The sequence below is a fragment of the Uloborus diversus genome, chromosome 4, assembly GCF_026930045.1.
Source record: "Uloborus diversus isolate 005 chromosome 4, Udiv.v.3.1, whole genome shotgun sequence".
Taxonomy (NCBI): domain Eukaryota; kingdom Metazoa; phylum Arthropoda; class Arachnida; order Araneae; family Uloboridae; genus Uloborus; species Uloborus diversus.
In genome coordinates this window covers 129,925,015-129,946,475 of record NC_072734.1, presented here as the reverse complement: position 1 = coordinate 129,946,475, position 21,461 = coordinate 129,925,015, and the positions used below count along the sequence as shown (strand labels likewise).

At 33.5% G+C, this 21,461-nt stretch overlaps 1 long non-coding RNA gene across 1 annotated transcript in view; it reads left to right on the top strand.

Annotated features, from left to right (window-relative positions):
• Positions 1–21,461, top strand: part of LOC129220271 (uncharacterized) — a 172,484-nt gene that overhangs the window by 32,299 nt on the left and 118,724 nt on the right. Inside the window, exon 2 of the long non-coding RNA XR_008580456.1 lies at positions 16,714–16,795. This is a non-coding gene — a long non-coding RNA (uncharacterized LOC129220271). The remainder of the gene's footprint in view (positions 1–16,713; positions 16,796–21,461) is intronic.

Below are 21,461 nucleotides of genomic sequence, written 5' to 3'. Positions count from 1 at the left end.
AAATTCGGAAACAAGTGCGAGAAACTACTTCGCGTTTTCTCAGCGTATTTCTGTCTTTTCAAGACACGTTGCAATCCATTATATCACTGTTACACTGAACAAAATATTCATCTCCATGTAATAAGCGACCTTCCTGAAATGAGGAGGTAAATTTATCTTAAATTTACGGCACAGTCCCGAAAAATATGAGGTAAAGGTATTTAAACCGTACGGGTATGTAACCAAAAAGATGAAAATACAACAGCAAAATGTAACGCAGTGTTTCTGAACGTATAAGGAGATTTGAAAAAAAAAAAAAAAAAATACATAACAGTTGCACCAATAGTATGGGAAAACGTCGCCAAAATATATACCAGTCACCGAACAAATTAGATGACGTCAACAAATTTGCATACACGATAAAAATACGAGATAATTTAATAATTCAAAAAAAAAGAAGAAAAAAAAATAACTAGATGACTTTGAGAAAAAGAATTTAGAGTGTTATAGAAATCATATGAATTTGAAAGGTGGACAATAGGTATTTGGCTGTGTCACCAAGAATGTTTGAAGCTCTCGCAATAATGTATGACAATGTCAGGAAATGGCGGAGATTAATTCAAAACAATGTATCACACCAGAGCTTCTAAAAATACGGGATGTCATTATCAAAAATAACAGTCAACAGTCACAAACATATGAAATTATATGCAATGTGCTGGACTGTCTGGTTATCACATCCAGAGACTGCAGTTTCGCTCGTACTAGAACTCTTCATTCTGAAATAGTGAATAACTAAGCTGGAGGCAGATGTCATCTCATTGCAGCAAAGAATGACATTAAACTGATAGATAAGGTAAATTTGTCTCGCCAGCGAGTGTCCACAGTATGGTGCGGTTCGACTCATGAATTGATTCAGTTCAAGGCTGCCTGGTATATAGCATGTTGTTTTACCTTAGCTCTGGCTTAGGAGAGGTAACTTACTGCTAAATATGAAATTATGTTGCTGAAACATGTATTGCAGTGTATATTTAATGTTATTATCGAAGTTCGTTCGAAACTTACCAGTACTTTTGAGACAACACGGTCTCACAAGGATGGAAAATCCTCGTTAAATACAGAATTCGAAACACAGATGGTGTGCATAGAGATTTTTTTTCTTAGTCATACTTTATTTCTACATTATTGAAAGTTTTTTAGTTTTTAATAGCAATACTTAGTTCAATTACGAAAGGTGATAATTCAGAAATTTAATATCGAAGGGTGCACAAAAACAACCTTAAACGGAATGCTGTTATCTTCTTCAAGACCCGCTGTTGTTCGAACAAAGGAAATAATACGATGCTAGAATTCACTCTTTTGTAGTATTGTGAATGGATGATCCGAATTGTATGACGTAATTAACGAACTCTTAATGAAAGGTCGAAGAGGACAAGAATTCTCTCACATTCTTGCGACCCAGTTCACACCGAATGACAAGTCAGAACAAGGCGAATATTGCACCCACCGTATTGTTCTTGTCTGGGAGAAAGATTGCGGGAAAACTGTGAAAATAATATAAGATTTTAATGTTCCTGATTAGTGCGGTGGAGAAAAAAATGTTTACTTTTGCAATTCTGCTGATTAAAATTTGGTTCATCTTTTATAGTTATGTTTCTAGACATAATTCATTTAAAATGCAGGTAAGTAGATAAGAAACGGAGTAAAAAATATTGTTTTACCCATTAAGATTCAGGCTTGCTGTTTTAAATTCTGTTCTTATACTTGAACTAAGCACGTTTTAAGTTTGAATGCTTTCATCATTTAGTCGATACTTTTACCGCTGTGCAGAATAAATTTCACCATTTGTTCGGAGTTGTCCATCTATGGGGAGGAGGTGAGGAGAAAGCCGTCCTTTGAAGTATTTGTTTTTTTCTTACTGTAAAAATAATGCAAATTTAGTGTAAATTGGTGTCAAACAACCTTTCGTTTTTGTGAGTTCCCCCAACAGTTTTTTTTTTTCAACCGTAGCCTTGGATACGCATATGTACTCAAATGGAAATGAAACTAATTAGTTGAACACCTTTTTCGATAATTACCTGTATAACTGCAATATCGCAAAGAAGTAATTCAAGGATCATGCACACAATTCGGCTGATTTTTTCTTCTTTTATAAATATGCGATTTGGGCACGATGTGGCTCAAATGCAAATCAGTAATTAAATATGAAACAGGCTAAAAACAGCACTTTTAGAGACGAAGACCGCTATTGCACGCCGTTTTGAATTTTGCCTATGGTCTAGCGCACTGTTAAGGTTTTTTTTTTTTTTCATTTTTAGTCGAAAGATAACTTAGTCGATTACACGTGTGTATAATTCATTTCCACCAATTTTGAGAGATGCATCCATATGAATGCGAACAATTTTGTTTGGCTTCTGTAATTCAAAACGTTATGCATGTATTCAAAGTTAACTTTGTAGAAAATTGAAACCTGAAAGGTAACGGTATTGATTATTTGTTAAAATATTTTTAGTGGCTACAGATATTATTTGGTTCAGCTGAAGTTTTAATAAATAGGCTTTTTAAAAGACTACTTTTTCTGCATGTGGGTGTTATACCTTTATTTTCATTTTTTCACTTCGCAGTAATGTGGAAAAAAATATATGAACCTCTACTCTGTTATCAAGTGAGGAGTCATTTTGCCATGCTAAAGGGCCATTCATCAATTATGAAAGGATGATTTTGGCAATTTTTGTTCCCCCCTCCCCCCCCCCCCCATGTGAGGGTACGTAAGATTTTTCAAACCCCTTCCCCTTATTGTTAAGTAAGATTCGATTTCGTCTTTCAAAATAATAAAATAACGGATTTTTCAACATTGGAATCATTATTAAATTCACTACTATTAAATTAAATCTTTTCTGTCAAGAAATATTTACTAAAAAAATTGGAATTTATACTGAATGTTTTTTCGACATTTTTTTTGCATATGATGCGATACTAATTAAAAATTAAACATGCCATACATTGTGCGTTTCTTTTATTATATTTTACGCTATTCATTCTTTGTAAAACAAATAAAAAAACAGCTCATCCTTATACGTTTTTTACCTTCCAGGTGCAAATGAAATTTAATAATCACTTGACCGCCCGATTTCAAATGTAAAATATTGGCTTGGAAAATATTACGTAAGAATGGGTTTGAACCCCCCCCCCCCCTCCCCAAGTAAGGTATGTAGAGATTTTTACAACCCTCCTCAAAACCCTTACGTAATGAATGAATGGCCCCTAAGCGCAAAAGTCGTATCTGCAGCTGAGTCAAAAAAGAGAAATCGTCATTTTAAAGTTTAGCTTCTCCATGTATTTGATTCAGATGCATCTTTTTCAGAATTAAAAAAATGTTTCCCCATTGACATTTGACGATAAAACATACTATTTACGTGAAATATGTGACAAAGAACCGTCTGGTGATTGTAACTTAAGTTTGAAAAAAATTGTAAATATGACTTTTGTGCTTAGCACGGCAGTATGCTTGTTGATGTGCTTTGGGTTCATAGTCTTTCAGAAAAAACTTCCAAAACAAAATTTAGTAAAGAAAGCCCCGTTTCAAAACTAATCAATAAAGAAAAGTGCCGCACAAGAAACAAAGTACATTTCGCTGAAAAGTATCTTCACATACTTTATTAGTACTATGAGCATGTCAGATGGGGAGATAGATATTGCTGAGGAAACCGTGTGTGATATATAAAGTACATATTTAATGAAGCTGTTGTGGTATAAGTTATTTCCTAACCAAATACGATGTTAAAACTAACAAGAAAGCTTTTTACTTCTTGTTTAACGGTAATTGACTTTATATCAAGTTTAATGGTATATTTCTCAAAGTTGGTGCAGTCACCAATAACCTTAAAAGCTTCTTGAGATATTATTCCTCGTTTAAAGGATCAAAGGAATAGAGAATGTTTGTAAAAAAAAAAAAAAAAAAAAAAAAAAAACCCTGAAGGTTTATTTTTCAAATATGACGCACTAATAAGGTTGATAAAAAAATCTTGGTTTTGATCATTTTTATTCGTTGCTTTTTCTTTATATTACTTAGCTTCAATAAAAAAATGATTTTTATTTGGTGTTTCTTAAGCTGTCTCATATCACACGATGCGAGTTTTTCCCGCACGTGCGAACCTGACATAATTTAATGCAGAGAAGGAGATTATTTGGTAAGTCTTTTTTAGACGAAACAGGCTTAGGTGATGTGCTTAATTTCATTATGCGTCCCAAAATGTACGCCTGTAATACAGGCTTTTGCAAAGTGTTTGACGAATAAAAAAATGGGCTTGGAAAGACCTATTAAAGAGTTATTTTTGTTCGTTATTTATTTCCTTACCGGCACCACAGTAATAGCTAGAGGCACGTAAGTGGCGTCGACATCGAAAACTAAAAATGGCGTTTATGAAAGAAAAAAAAACTTTCTGAGGCGCCGCTGGAGTAAAGGAGGTTTTGAAGGTCAACCCTCCAGAAACTTTGGCTTTAACTCATGCTGCCAGTTTTTAAAGAACGTTTACATCCATGTAAGGACTACTTTATGACCAAACCTTCTTCCCCCAGAAGGTAAGCTCTGGCTGCGCTAGTGCTTGATGCAAAACTGAAAATTGTCCAATTCTTTTTAGGAACCCGAAATGTTCTGACGTAGAAATGTATAAACGTTCTGAATAAACTCTTTGAAATAAAAAAAGAAGAAAAATTATCTTCATGTTTGAAGTAGTTTTCTTTCTTCATCAGAGCAGGATTTATACGCCCCCTGTACTATTTTACCTTTAACTTTACGCATTGTCGCTTTTTTTTCCTCTTTTATATAATACTAGTGGTACCCGCACGGCTTTGCCCGTAGTAGAAAATTAAAAGGTAATTTGGTTCTCCTGCATATTTACAAATAATGGATGATGAATTTCTCGGCAATTTGCTATGTTCATTCGCTCGCCCATGTTATAATATTTCGTAATTTTATCTTCCACGTATGATAATTTGCTGGGTAAAATGTTCTTAAAATTGGAATAGAAAAAGAACACAATCGAATTTTCGAAAAAATCGCTTCGAGGTGCACACCCCCATGCTACAAACTAATTTTGTGTCAAATTTGATGAAAATCGACCGAACGATTTAGGCGCCATGCACGTCACAGAGATCCAGACATACAAACAGAGATCCTGATATCCAGACAGAGAGACTTTGAGTTTTATTATTAGTAAAGATAAAGATTGTTCTTTAACACGCCAAATTTTCTTTTGGTGCAATAGAAAGTGTCTCCATTTTTACTTTTTTTTTGTGTGTGTGTGAGAAAGATACTATTGACTTTAAATTTTCACTGAGGAGCTACTATACCCTGCTCATCCGGGGTCTCCTAGGTCGGTCACTAACCAACACTATGAATGATTTTGTTTGGATCCCTTCGCAAAAGGACTTGCAGCTTTTGCTCAGAAATTCTATATTACTATTGTCTAGTACGTTCGACTGTAGCAAACTGCTTACTTGTGCAGTAAAGTCTATGACCTAGAGAACTGCCAGTTCTACACATAGGTTAAAAACCAAAACTTATTTGGCATTTAAATTTATAAATCATTAAAATATACCAATGGCTCACCTGGAATGTGAAACATTCAGTTGAAAAAAAAAAAACAGCAATTCAAAACGTTTCTTTGTAAATCTAAAAGTGTACTCAACATGTATGTTTCACATCAAGTTAGCTTATCCTTGAAAAGAAATGCACGAAAATAAAGTCCATTGATCCATGAGTGGAAAGTGGGGGAGACCACGTACGGTTGATCCGGGGATATTAATTTTCTAGTGCGCATATTCCAAAAACTGAAAATCTTAGGAAGAAGCAACATGCGTATTCTGATTTGATCCAATTACACGAGATAAACTTTTTTTTTTAATTTGGGAGTTATTAATAAGAAATATATATATTGCTGTCGTAAGTAACTATAAGTGACTTTAACATCCTATACGGCATAGAATGTATTAAGTGACATATAAATCAAGATTATAAAGCAGTGTTCTCCGGAAGGGATGATTTTAGTTAATTTAATAAATAGCATCCTTTGGGTGAAGTTGATGCATCGCACTTGAGTCAGGTTGATACAGTAACAATATAACTCACAATCTTTGAGCATTTTTTCCTTCTTTCAGATATATTTGAAAATTACAAGAACAAAATTGAAAAGAGAAAAGCTCTTTTTGACAGGTTTGAGGCAGCATATTTAGGAAAAGATAGCTGTAATCATGAGTAAATTAACTGTAAATCAAATTTAGATTTAATATCAAGCTCGGTGTAAGACTTCAATTACTTTATAACAGTCTTATTTAAAAACAACTCTTAAAAATATCATTCCATTGCTTATTTCTGTCAACATAACCGTTTATTCATTTGGTACCGTTGATTCACTTCGAAGAGATTTTTAAACATATCTACAGGGAAAAATTACGATAACAAGAGTTTTAAAATCAACTGGTAGGAAAAGAGCTATATAACTATATGAAGTATTGTTTTGGCACGTAACATTAGCAACAAAAATTATAAAAATCAAAAAGAAAATGCGTATCTACCAAGTTCGGCCTCATCTATCTATCGATATAATAGTTGCATTTAAAGTTTTACAAAGTAATGCTAGGGTAATTTTTTTTTTTTTTATAAAAAGTGAAATGAAAATTGCTCAGGTTTTTAACATCTGAGTTGATTCACTCCGAAAGGATTTTTAAATATGGTTTGTACTAAAAGAGAGAGAAAAGAAACCGCAAAGAACGGCTTTAAAATCAACTGGTAAAAAGATAGCCAAATTATTGTATGAAATGTCACTCTGACAAGTAACATTAGCAACAGAAATAAAAAAAATCAAATTGAAAAATGCGTTTCTCCTTAGTCCGGTCTCGTCTATGTATTGATATAACAGCTGAGTTTAAAGTTTTACAGTTATGTTAAAGTAAAAAAGTTACTTTTTATAAAGGTATGAAATAAAAACTGCTGGTTTTCAAACCTTTGATAACCTGATGACCTTGAATACACGCTGTGCAAATTTTGAACTAAATTTTAGCTGACGTGATTTTAATGCTCAGAACGTGATGCCACGCCTTCAAAAATGAACTCTATACGGCTGATCGTTAAACATTTAAACCATTTTTTTTTGGGGGGGGGGAGAATTGACAACCATTTGGTTTTTCATTTACAACCCCAATCCCCCTATTACCAAATATTTATCCCTAAAAAAGATTTTTTTAAGAGCCGCATAAAAAAAAGTGGAAATTATAATTAAACTTTTCTAATTGATTCTGTTCCAGACAAAAGAACTGAAATAACATGAGAAGAAAACATTTTTTTTTTGCTTCGAAATGTATTTTTCATCAATATATCTATTATTTATAATTGCTTTTTTTAAAATTTACATCACTTTTTTTTTGTGAATTCTATGTTCTGAATTCATTTAAATTTTTAATTCGTTCCTTTTTATTTCAACTTATTGCTTTTTTTTGTTCCCCGAAAGTTTTCCAAGCAGAAAATTTTAATTTTTAATCTTAACCTAAGCACCTATACTTTCCATCATTATTATTAAGGAATCCTTCAAAAAATGATAGATGTGGTGATGGATGTGTTGGCATCAAACAAATTCTTTCAAGAAAGTATTTTACGGACCGTTAGATTTTTCTTTCTTTGATAAAGTACTGTGAAAATAAATCTATGTTTAAAAAAATGTTTTGTTCTGGATTAAAAGAGTTTACGCTGTCATATTTTTCACTTCTAACACTCTTTTAAAAATTACATTTTTTTTTGAGGTGTTTCTTATCAGTACTCATAAGATATGTGCTACATTATCGTTTTTCCTTAAACGAAAAAATGGTCTTAAAAGTGATTTAAAGTTGAGCTTGATTTTTAAATTTTTAAATAGTTTTTAATAGAAATTTGTGATGAGAGTGTTAAATGTCAATGAATTTAAATTTAAGTTCTCTCAAAATTGGTAATAAAACTTTTATTAAGGGGATATTTTGGTTCAAATGTTGTTTTTAATATTCTTGAAAATCAACAACATTTGACAAACATTTTTAAGATAACATTTCAAAATAATAGAAGTGGGTCGATGTCAGAAATCTAAAACTTTCCATTTTTCAACGATTACGTCGGATTTTCATCTCATCTTATGTCATTACTTGTTTAAGTAGAGTTTTTTAAAACTGTTTACCTGTATTAAAAAATAGTTTTTATATTAAAAAAAGAAAGGAAAAGAAATAAATAAAACGAAATTAATGAGGTTTAGAAATTCAATAAATGCTTAAAAGTTAAATTAAAAGTACAAGCTTTTGGGATTAGGAATTTTCTATTGTTTGGCTTTTTCGGCTAAAAAAAGGGAATTCACCAACAGCGAATTTTTGAGTTCCAAATCATTTTTTCCTCGTTTCGTTTTGCGATTAAAGAAAAATGCAGTTTAAAAAGTGGATTATCATCCGAAGCAAAAATTGGTACGAAAGAAACAATAGTACAATTTTAACTTTGATATTCACATTAAGGAAAAAATTTGGAAGGTTGGCACTAAGGAAAATCTGACTTGTAATTGTCACAATAGATGAAAACTATCAACTAAACGATTTGTCTTTGTTCATTTTCTTCATTTTTCTAGCATAATTGAATACAGCGATCGTTGGATCATTGCACATTGTTTGCACCATAATATTTTGAACAATGTCATTTGATTAAGAATGTGATTGATACTTATTGACTTCCAAGGTTTTATGCATAAACAAATATTTCATTTACATTTAACGTGTTTACCCATCATTCCTTTGGTTCCAAATGTACAAAGTTCTTACCGCAACAATGTTTTCATATTCATCTTTTTCTGAATCAATTGTTTTTCGGAAGCTAGCAGTTATGAGTGAATAAATTGTAGACAATAAGAATTTTTGGTGATACATAAAGAATTTTTTTCCTAATAAATGTCGCTGTTTAGTTTAGAGGAAAGTTTTTTCTCTTTTGACAACATATTTTTGATTTTTGGGGGGGGGGGGGGAATGCCATGTTTTGAAGAGTTTTAGATTTCTTTTTTTCAATTTGGCCCTAAAAAACTCTACCTTTGGGTTGAAATATTGAATTTCTAACTTTTCAAAGGAAAACTATTACTATACTTTTCAAAAGAACTTGGATCCAAATTTTCGCAAACTGGTTTAAAATATCAGACATGGATCCTTCTGGAAAGGCTCTATTGATAAAACTCCTTGAAGTGAGAGATTTTTTTTTGATGAAAAATTATCCTTTACAGACTAATTTAATTTTAAATTGCAAGTATAACTTCAAAAAAACTGCTTTTGACTACCATTTGTTTTATTTATGTGTAAATTTTATATGATAATTTATAATTACATTATCTAAGAATAGCACTCTGTACTCATATCACTCCCACTCTGTCCATAAAAAAATCGTAATTCCGCAAAACCATTTTTTTCTGCACAGGCAAACTTAAAAATAGTATTGTGTTATCGATGATTGCTAGCCGTGTAGTATCTTAGTCTATGTTCATGCATTTTAAGTAAAATAAAACACATCAGTTCTATCACTAGTATTACTTATGAGATGTATCACCCTTCATAAGATTGAGCGATACATGTATCTATATGAATAAATATGAAACATTAACAGGAGAGAAATTCGTCAGAAGTGTTTAAACTTATGCCAAAAAATAAGTTTAAAAACCCTAAAAGCCACCAATTAAGTAAGGAACTTTCCATGAAAGATGTCGAAAATTTATTCAAAATATTTGCGCTCTCCTCCCCTTGTCACAAATGTCTCGCTTTACCTTACTCTCTCCTCTTTTTAATGCTACACTATATTACATGATTATATTGTTTCAAAAAATGAGTATGCGACCGACTTTTTCAGTTCAACGAAAATGTTTAATGTCACCCACTTACCCTCAAAGTCTGATATTATTTGTGCTCGACTCATAGTTCATTTTAGTTTCTCTTGTACACAAGGAATTCTATTTCAAAATGTCATAGGGCTTTTTTTTTCATATTTAGCTCATTTAATTATTTAGATTATAAATAACAAAAATTTGTTTATTTGTTTCATTGCTTGTTGTTATATTTTGAAAGCTTGAGTGTGTATCAAAGCATGTCATGTTGATGAAAAATTATTAAGATGTGATTTTTTTACATTAAATTAAATTAAGAATATATAACCTTAAAATAAAGATGAATTTCGAGTTTTAGTGTATCTTTAACATTTTTCATAACTTCTTCTTCTTCGCTGCAGCCTGTTGCAGGCCAAATCCGTCTCTTGAAGTCTTTCCCACCTAACCTTATTCCATGAAATGGTCCTCCATCGGTTCACTCCTATTACTTTTAAGTCCTTTTCTGCTCCATCCAGCCACCTGACAGGGGGTCTCCCTCTTCGGTATTTTCCTTCAATGCTGGAGAAGGTGACATATGGTAATCTGCATATCGAAATATATGGTCATAACAGTTAGGGTAAATAACTAGCAATGGGCAGCCAAGCAGTAATGGGCAGGTTCGTCACGTATTGGCAATATCAAATTAGTAATCGATGTTCCAGGAACACCACTAGTGTATGTTTAAAAAAGACTCTTTTAAGAACACCTGCATAACGTTCATTTCCATACATAAGTTTTTATCTACTATGATCTAATTTTCATTGCTGCACAGTCACCAATATTGATTTTTTTTTTTTTTTTTTTGAGCAATCACGATTGCTTATTGTTCTCACTTGACAGTTTGGAATTCCTATGATTTTATTTTCCCCTCTCCTCCCTCTGCAGCACCCACCGTCCCGGCCCCTCCCGATGCTGCTCATCTAGCGAAAACCGTCTCTAGGTTGCGCCACTTACATGCCTACACTTACGCATACACCTACACGCACACACACATACACCTACACACACAAACACATACACACGCATACATACAGAAACCTACACTTACACGAACACATACACACAAACACACATACACACAACTACCCACACAAACACACATACCTACACACATACACATACCCCCCACACAAACAAACATACACCCCCTACACACACGCTTACATACACACACACACACTTACGATTGCGAAAAACATAATTTGAATTCAATACGTCAAAGTTCAAATTATTATTTTTTCTTGCATTTAACGTTTTAAAGGGTTTTTTTCCTCAAGGACCTGGATTGCTTTTTTTTTTAAATCTGATCACAGTTGTATTGATACGTATTTACTCCTTATCATTTTTCTATCATATAGGCATATTTCATATATTTAAGATTAATGGGCTTATAACTAGGTATTTAAAAATAAGTATTTTAGTTATGAGCACATATGAGGCAGTGAGAAGTGAAGGGGTGTAAATTGACATTTCTAAGTTTTGAGTAAAAAAAAAAAAAAACCTAAGTCATATTGTATAGAAGCACCTACGAGGGCTACTAGTACTATCTCTTGTCCAAAACAATAAAAAATTATGTTTTAGAATTGATGATAAAATATAAGCTAAATTTTCGGCAAAAGATAAATAAAAAATGCAGCAGTAGAATAGTTCTATTTATTTTATTTATATATTTATTTATTCGTTTGCTGTTGTTCAGAGAAACCTTTCAAAAGCGATTCTTTAGTCAGCATTTTTTTTTAATTTTAGTGTTGCTCGAATTAGTAAGTCAATTGACTTTAAATTAGAACATAGTGTAAGAAAAATAAATGTTTTAATGATGATGAATACATTTCTTGTGTATTTGTTGAAAATAATTGAGTTAAGCTAGCATATATGTGACCGTAACTGATCTAACCAATGTCTTCCAATTTATTTGAAAACACATTTGAATCATAGCTGAAAATTAATGACAACTTCACAACTACAATAGTGCAACTTCTAAGTTATAACACCGTAAGAATTAGTTTTTTCTATAAACTAGAACTGCAATATCACAGTTCAACAACAATCCAAATTTAAAAAGAAAAAAAAAATTACCATACCCATAACTAGTCATTTACTTTGTTTAACGAAAAAAACCCATAACTATTAAATCTAGTTATGAATTAAAGTGTAACGTTTCGGCTTATTTTTCAAAATGATAGTTATCTTTGAAACTTCTAGACCAAAATAATAAGGAAAAAAGTGAGAATCCAAATAAATTATTCCTGATTTAAATATGAAGTTAAGCTCATTTTCATGAATTTCCATGCGCCGGTGCAACTCATTCTATTTAATAATCAATTATTGAAGATCTTTCGCAAAACTTATTTTTGGAAATTATAATCTTGCGGAATTCTTTTAGACTTCCTCTCATTTACGATCATCCTATTTATTCAAATTTGAGCATAACATTAGTTTGTATTTGAATAAAATGCCTAATCAATTGTCTGCATATCGTTGAATTTAAAAATTTTCTATACTGCCGTTTCTCGCGATGATAGGGACTAATGAGCTCATATTTGCAGAAATTGCTTCATTAGTTAAAGCTTTTGGATTCAGTTTTTATAGTGCTCTGAATTCTCGTGAATGCTTTTGTACGCCTAGATGATGTTTGGTTGGAAAGTAGGAAATATTATAAAAGTAATATTCACATAAAAATTAATGATTGTGCGTGGGAATGCGTAAAAAATGTGGAAACATTGAGTTGCGGATGTGATTTGGGGAAATGAGGGGATAAAGGGGTGGTTTATAATTGAGTTTGGGGTGTGCAAACGATCCGTTGTTTCATCCTTATTTTTCACCAATCGCTCTTCTTTCAAACGCTTTGCTTCCAAAAACAATTATTTACATCGTTTTTGTCCTTCTTTACACTTTAAATGACAAACATACGATACATGCATTTTTAAAACTAACGAATGGTAAATATATTTTGAAAATTACTGTTTAAAATGAAAGAACAATATCTTTTGTAAGTAATGAAATGTAACAGATGAATATTTTGTTAAATGTTACTTTTCTCTTTTTGCAAATTATTTTTCAAAAGAAAAAGTTTGAAATAAACACTTTTAGCAGTAACAAGAAAAAGAAAAAGTAAAAATTTTTTTCTACAGAAATATTTCCGCTTTTATCATTAAAAATATTTTTTGGACGAACAGAAAATAAATAGATTAGCGATGAAAAGATCAAATAAGTAATGAATGAGCAAAAAATTGAATTGATGAAATTGTTAAATGCATGTTAGAATAAATAGGTAAATGATGACTAAATGAGACACTAAATAAATGAATTAAGCTGCTATGCAATGCCCAATTCACTTTGCCCCACATAGCACTTGGCTTGCAGTTTGTCATGCAAAATCTGGAAAAAAAAAAGGGGTTGTCACGGAAAATGTAAAATTAGATGTTCATTTTTTTTTTTTTTTTAAACGACGACTCATGAGCAAAACTCTAATAATGTCACTTTACAAAGTAGGAGAATGTGGGGCAAAGTGAAATAGTTAAGAAGGCTGAACTTTTTTTTAAATGAACAAATTGAAAATTTATTTTGAAAATTACTGTACATGAAGAAAGAACATCATATTTTATATTAAAAATTGCATTAGAACATCACGTTTTATTTTTGGTAGTAACAATGCGCTTTCAAAAAAAGAAAAAAAAGTGCTAAATTTTTATATTTAAATTGTTAATAAAAGTAACTTTATCATTTGTTTATATCAAACAAAATGTTACAATTTGACTATCCATTTTCGAAAATTGCTTTAATTATGCTGTGGTTTTCAGAGTTTTTTTTTTTTTTTTTTTTTGACTTGGATATACTACATATGAGGCAGTGAGAATCAAAGGGATGTAAGTGGACATTTTCAAGTTTTGAGTAAAACGCGTTTAAAGATAACATCCTAGGTAAGCTTTCATTTAAATTTTTTTCTAAATCATGCTGTATACCAGCAACTACCAGGGATACTAGTACCATCTCTTGCCCCAGGACAGAGAAGAAGTTCACCTACCATGTGTACTGGTTATCTCCAAATTTTTAATTTTGCCGCGTACATCCCTTTGCTGCTCTTTGCCTCATATGTTACTACATAAATAGTATATTGCTAGATAGGTGGCCTTAAAAACAGAGTAAATTTTTCACTTTTTTACTTTGCCCCGCTATTTAACTTGTTCCATATTCCCCTACATTATTTGTGAAAAAATGACACTTTTAATGTGTCTCTTGGACAAAAAGTATTCAAGTACGAAAGAGTTTTTTCTCTCTTTCTTCCTTTTATTTTTTCATGACTGCTTAATGTTATATTATTTCTAGATAAGCGTTTCCACAAACAGAGTAAAAAGTTTTACAATTTCGCTTACCCCATTTTTTTGTTTCGCCACATATTGCGCTATAGAAGGTACAGAATAATAAGAAGAAGGTACTCGCGTGAAAGGTGGACGTGATTAAACCTTGAGTTTTCATAACTTTCTGGTTAAATGTATTTAAGTTATTTTTTTTAAAATGTTGAATTGCAATTTTTCTTTAAGATGAAATTTCACTGATTTAATACCATTGCAATATGTTTGCAATATTGAAGCTTGTGACCCACCTTAAGAATTCATAGTTCTGAAGTTAGCGCTAGGTCGAAACTACTTTGAAAATGAGAAAAAAGTTGACGAACCTTTTCTGCAGCTATAAAAGTGATACAATACTTGGAAAAAAAAAAAAAAAAAAACCACAATAAACTTTTAAAGCACTTTTCAAATATTTATGTATTGTTACGGTATGTTGGTATGTTTGCCACGTAAATTCTGAGACCTGCTTTTGCTTGTATCTCAACAACTAGACCCCTTAGAGACTTTTGTATCTCGCTAAATCAGCAATAGGTAACCTATACTAACTTCCAATCTACTTTTCAAGTATGGCGAACACTAGAATCGACTGTAGGGGAAGGGGGCTGCAGCTTCAATCATAAATTTGAGCATTGAAACATGCATATTTTTCTGGGAAAGTTTGGTTCGAAGTGACTTGAGCATCACTTTTCATTGTAATGTCATTTCTTGGAATAGTTGAAAACTACAGGGTTATTTAAATTGTCGATTCTGCCTCAGAAAGTTATTTTGTCCTTTTGCGGGTTCATGAAAAATGCTTAGTATTTTTCAGAAAAATCTGTTATTTTTTTTATCTTGAACTTGCTTTTTTTTAATGGAAAACGTTTTTATATACGTTTTTATATACTTTAACAGAACAATGTATAACATTAAAGAATGAAAAGTGCGTTCGAAAGCGATTTACATTACATTTTCATTACTTTTACAACAAGAATCCAAATATTTCAGGGTCGGAGTCTCCACGTCCCCCCCTACAAAAAAAAAACACTGTTGAGAAAAAGATGTCTCATAGACATTTCGTTTCATTAAAAACGAGTGAAAAAGATACAGAGGTTGACAAGGATTTTCTCGTTACATTCCTGGCTTAAAAACACTGGACAAACTACAAAACCTTGTTATTACTTTACTACCCTGTTATTTCTTTAAGAAAAAAAAAACTACTAAATAAAAACACTGGACAAACTACAAAACCTTGTTATTACTTTACTACACTGTTATTTCTTTATGGAAAAATAACTACTAAATAAAAGATTGCTTCAAAATATGACAAAGTTGTCAACTCAATATCGATTCTTAACTGAAAGATCAATTTTTCACGTCTTTTAGAATTTATAGAATTGGAAATAGCGACAATATTGATCATTTTTGTAAGATATGTCATGAAAACATTTCGAGTTGCTAAAATGTACGGTTTTTGAGTATTTTTCTTTATCGGGGAAATAAAATATACACAAAGGCTTTTTGTTAGGCCAGCTTTTTCTGAAAGAAAATGGCAACAAATGAGTTGCGCATCTTATTTAGCTGTTAATATTATACAAAAATATAATAAGGTAGAAGCACCGAATATGGGGTAATCTTTTTTGCTATGTACAACTAACAAGGCTAAGAAAAATTAATTCTGTTCGTAAAATGAAATTCAGGTTTCTGTGATTAGGATCGTTTGGGTAATTAAAAGCGTAAACCAGTAGTTTTAGCTTTAATTTTTCGAAAATGAGGTAAAGTTTTGTTTGTACCGGATGGCTCTTATAAAGGGTAAAAAGAAGGGGAGACAGGATGTTGCACACGTTTAGTGACAATTTTCTCGGGAAAAGTCAAATATAATCAGTATGACGATGAGTGACATGATGGTGTTCTGCCTTCAATGCTTTGTCACCGGCAGCAGTTACATTGGAACAACGAGTTGCGATATCCATAAGTAGTTCGATGTCATTAAAAAGTAGTCTCTAAATCAATTGCTATCTATTACCAGCAGTCACATAAGATAACGTTTTTATTTTGAAATTACTTTTTCATAACTCTTTTATGATAAAACTCCAAAATAAATAATTTAAGCAAACGGCAGACGCGTAATGATACTTTATCTTATTTGACTAAAAATCAAACAAAGATCTCGTAAATTCTATGTTTAATTCCCCATTTAAAAGAAAATTGCTTTATTGGGTCAGCCGTTTTATTGAATCAAAACTATTTGAAACACATATGATGCATGATATATAGTAGCGGCGGTCACTGTAGCACACAATAGTATGAATATTTCGGTTAGTAAATACTGAATCAGTTAGCTTTTGTTTATCCTAGCTAAAAAAAATGTAGGATTTCAACTTTTTAGAAAAATGTGTTTGTAACCGCACATTGATTCTTTCTTTCAGTTTTACTATTAAAATGCGATTTTTTTTTTTCGAACGGTCGCGTTCATTAAATCTCTCTCTCTTTCTTTTTTTTAGAAAACAAGAAGTCCAAGCAAAATATTCTGGAAGTTTTAAAGTGCCCTGGCATCATCTCAAACTTTTCCTCGATCTTTAACAAGTAAGTTTGTATATCGTAACTTTTAGGCATTGTGTCAGAAAGTTTGATTTTGAGCTCGAGTTAAAACTCTAACCAAACTCCGGCATCCCATCTTCTATCCACTAACGAGCCTGCGGTAGGGTTTCTTTCCCCTTCCTTAACAAGGAGAAAACACTGGTGCAGTTCGTCATTAATGCACAGGGAAGAAACATTCTCAAACATCAGCTAACATCGTACTTATCTTGTATCCCTCATTTGTGGGAATACTTGTTTAGTTCGCCAAAATATGTTTCCCGTCATTTTATATTTTGTTACATTAGTTAAATTAATTCAATGTGTATGTTGTTAATCGTGTGCGCTGTTTTATCAATATAATTGCATTTTTTCAAGACTTTTATGCTAATGAGGCTTTGTTTTTAAAAAATTAAGGAAACCAATAGTCTTTAAAGATTCCCACCCTGAATTTATATAAGATTGTGAAGCTTTTCCCGTATGGTAATCAGAGGCGGATATAGACTATTATTTTAGGGGGAAGTGGGAGGGTTGTGAGTAGGGTCATTTTCTGCAGGTGTTTGGGTGTCCATAAAAAGCATTAAATCAGTCCGGAAAAATGTGCCTAATAGAGCATGAACCCTTTTCGTTTATTTCAGAAGCAGTGATTGGTAGTAATGTTTGCACTATTTACTCAAATAAATAATTAATGATTAAAAAATTTGCATCAAACACTTACATTTTATTCATAAAGTATTTGATTAACACGTATAGCAGTTTATTTGCATCATGTTCAGCATTCATCCATTTTGAATGCAATTATTAAATTTTTAACACAACAATTATTATGATAGAATAATATTTCCAGTGGTTTAGGAGAGGGGGGGTCATGACCTCCATGATCTTCCCCTTGTGTCTGCCTTGTGGTGTTTGAAGGATACATCCTTAGAATATTGTAGCAGCTCAAACTTTGTTTAAACAGTAAGTTATTAAACAACTTGCATGAAGAATTGAGTTGAAGCTTTAATACTTCGCAGTTTTAAAGACTTGGCGAAAATTTAAAAATATCAATTTTTCGCCAATGATTTCACCGTCTGCGTGTGGTCAGCCATTCATCTGCAAAACGTGTGTGAGATGTCTCAACTACTCACCGAAACCTGCTAAATTTGAATCTCCAAGTTGTCATCACATAAACAGAAAATGGCTCATTGCTCTAAAAGTTTGACCAAGAGGTAGGACTCATACCGCCATTGCTAGAAAATGTTCCAAGATTTTTTCTTGAAGTTATATTAGCAAAACATGCCACATTTACATGGCCTTATATTCATATGTGTGCCCTCCTTTCTCCATTATACATAATATATCTCTGTGTGTGCCGTTGGTTAAAGTAAAACAGCAGGAACTGATGTCGAGATAACGGAGGAAGGGGGATGATTGGGGACATTTGATTACAATTTCATGTTCTTAAATCACAACTTCGAGGATTTTTACTTCCTTTTACATAGTAAAGGAAGTACTGTAAGCTCACGATTATGTGCGACTTTTCACATGTTCAAAAAAAAAAAAAAAAAAAGGCGAAGATTTACTGAATGTAGATAAATACGAACCTTTTAATTGAAAACGCTATTTCTAGACATTCCTATTTCTTTCCATAGGAATCATGCACTGGACAGACATTCCTATTTCTCTCTTCCCCTTCCCCCTTACAGAGACTTCAAAACTTCCACTGTCACCAAAAAATGGCTACTTAAAACCTGATTTTTAAATCTACACTACTACACTGTTAAAACTACAGGTTGCGATTGGCACCTTTCAAGGGTGAAAAGCTTGTTCACCAGCGACACCCTATACGGTGCCGAAATTTCACCCTTAAAATGGGTGAAAAACTGGCACCCTTAACCCCAGCGTGCACAGTAGGTGAAAAGATGGCATACTAGGAGTGAGAAATGGCACCCTCACTTTTCCCTATTGCAGGTTTTAATATTCAGTTGTTGCGGAAAGGGCGCTACCCCTCCCCCAATGGAAAATAGGTAGCCCCTCATGTGGTACGGGGAGGGGGAGGGTTTTTTGGGGGGGTGGGGGGTTCAGGGGGGCTGTTCTCCAATACAAGATCTTAAAAAATCGATAGTTTTTAAAAACATCCCCTTTTTTGACTGAAGCAGTCTGCGCCCATGACCGACTCCCCCCCCCCATTTGGTACACCCCGCTGTTTTTAATCTTATTGGAATAGACTTTTTACTATCCAGATGGCCGATGGCTGTTCCCTATTGCAGTTACTTGCGGAAGGAGATGTTCCTCCTACATAGTAATTCTCCTCCCCCTCAGGTCATGGGGGGTGGGGGGCAAATCCCCCCCCCGCCAAAAAAAAAACAAAAAAATGAAAATAAACTAAAAATTTTCAAAAACCAACCTCAAATATTAAGTCTGCGCCATCCGCGCAACTACCCCTCCCCCCCCCCCGCCCATCGCAGGCCACACTCCTTTTGTCCTTATTCGAATAAAATGCTTAAATTTTTTATCCAGATGGTCGATGCCAGTTCCTATTGCAGAGTTACTGGCGTAAGGGGATGCCCCCCTAAATAGAAATTTACCCTACTCAGGTCATGGGGATGGGGGCTCCTCCCCCCCAAAAAAATATTAAAATTAAAAATTTTCAAAAACCAACCGTAAAAATCTGAAGTCTGTTCCACCCGTTCAACTATTCCCTCCCCCCCCCCCCCGTAGGCAACACTGCTTTCGGTCTTAATGGAACAAAAATAGCTTGAACGTTCTTTTATCCAGAGGGCCGATGGCTGTTCCCTATTGCAGTCACTTGTAAAAGGAGATGTTCCCCTAAAATAGGATTTCACCCTCTTAGGAATTATTGGGGGTCTGGGGCATCCCCCCCCCCTCCTTCGAAAAAAAAAAACAAAGCTATCAAAAAAAGCTACAAACTAAAGTTTTTAAAGGAAAAACTTTAAAATTTTGAAGCTTGCGCCATGACCCGCTCCACCCCCCCCCCCCTCGTAGGACTCACTGCTTTTGATCTTATTGCAATAAATTGCTTGAATTTCTTTTATCCAAAAGGCCGATGCCTGTTGCATATTGCGTTTACTTTCGGAAAGGGGGTGCTTCTCTGAAAGTAAAAGTTAACCCCCTTAAGTAAAACGGGGGGGTGGGGTGGTCAACCCCCCCCCCAAAAAAAAGAAAATCACCATAAAAACTGAATTCTTTAAGAAATAAACCTTAAAAATTTGAAATCTGCGCCATGACCCGCTACATCATCCCCCCCCCCCCGTAGGCCCTACTACTTTTGGTCTTATTCAAATAATAAGCTTTTTTTTTAAATCCAGAAGGCCGATGGCTTTTCCCTTTATCAGTCACTTGTAGAAGATGTTCCCCCTAAAATAGGATTTCACCCCCTCAGGTATTAGGGGGTCTAGGGCATACCTCTCCCCCCCCCCCCCCGTCCTTAGAAAAAAAAATTAAAACCATCAAAAACTAAAATTTTTAAAGGAAAAACTCTAAAATTTTGAAGCTTGTGTCATGACCCGTTGCAACCCCCCCCCCCCCCGTAGGACCCACTGCTTTTGATCTTATTGCAATAAATTGCTTGAATTTCTTTTATCCAAAAGGCTGATGCCTGTTCCATATTGCGTTTACTTTCGGGAAGGGGGTGCTTCCCTGAAAGTAAAAGTTAACCCCCTTAAGTAAAACGAGGGGGTCGACCCCCCCCCCCCCCGAAAAAAAGAAAATCACCACAAAAACTGAAATCTTTAAAAAATAAACCTTAAAAATTTGAAGTCTGCGCCATGACCCGCTCCATCCTCCCCCCCCCCCAATAGGCCCTACTACTTTTGGTCTTATTCGAATAAATAGCATGATTTTTTTTAAATCCAGAAGGCCGATGGTTTTTCCCTACTGCAGAGTTATAGCGGAAGGGGATGTTCCCCTTTAAATAGGAATTCCTACCCACATGTTATGAGGGGTTTTTTGGGGGGGCACCCCCCCAAAAAAAATTATAAAAATTAAAATTTCTTAAAAACAAACCTTAAAAATATGAAGTCTGTGCCACTCGCTCAACTCATTAATGTGGTTTAACTGTAACAGGAAATTTCTTAATTGACTGTGATCAACCACTAGTACCACGGTATACTGAATTCCACTTAGTGGTGGTCTGAAACAATTTTTACTCGTCTCGGTACAACAGACCACCAATGGTTCTGAATGCTAGTCAATGCATAAAATTTTTTATTGCAAATACAAGCCAAGGAGCAAATTTGTAAAAAGTTGCTAGTACAGAATGTGCTGTAAATAAAATTGCACATACAAACAAAAAACAAGCAAGGGTTACAGATTTCTTCCACTAGCCCATTGGTAAAGAGTTGAGGGGGGGGGGAGATGTTACACACACTCCTCCAAGTGAAACGATACCTCTGGGGGTGCTGGACCAGGGATTGCTCATTTTCTGGTCTAAATCAGAAAATCAGAGCTATCTTCAGGGTCACATCCAACTGGTTAAACCACAAATAGTGGCAGGTACGGATTCGATTCTTTACCCTAGAGCGACGAGTGGTAAAGAATCGAATTTTTAAACAATATGCTTAGATTTTTAAGCCCTGCAGACCCTTATCTGATACAATATGTAAACTCTGAGTTCTACTATGTTTTTTGAAACCTATATCAATTTTTCAGATTTTAGAATATCTCTTACAGT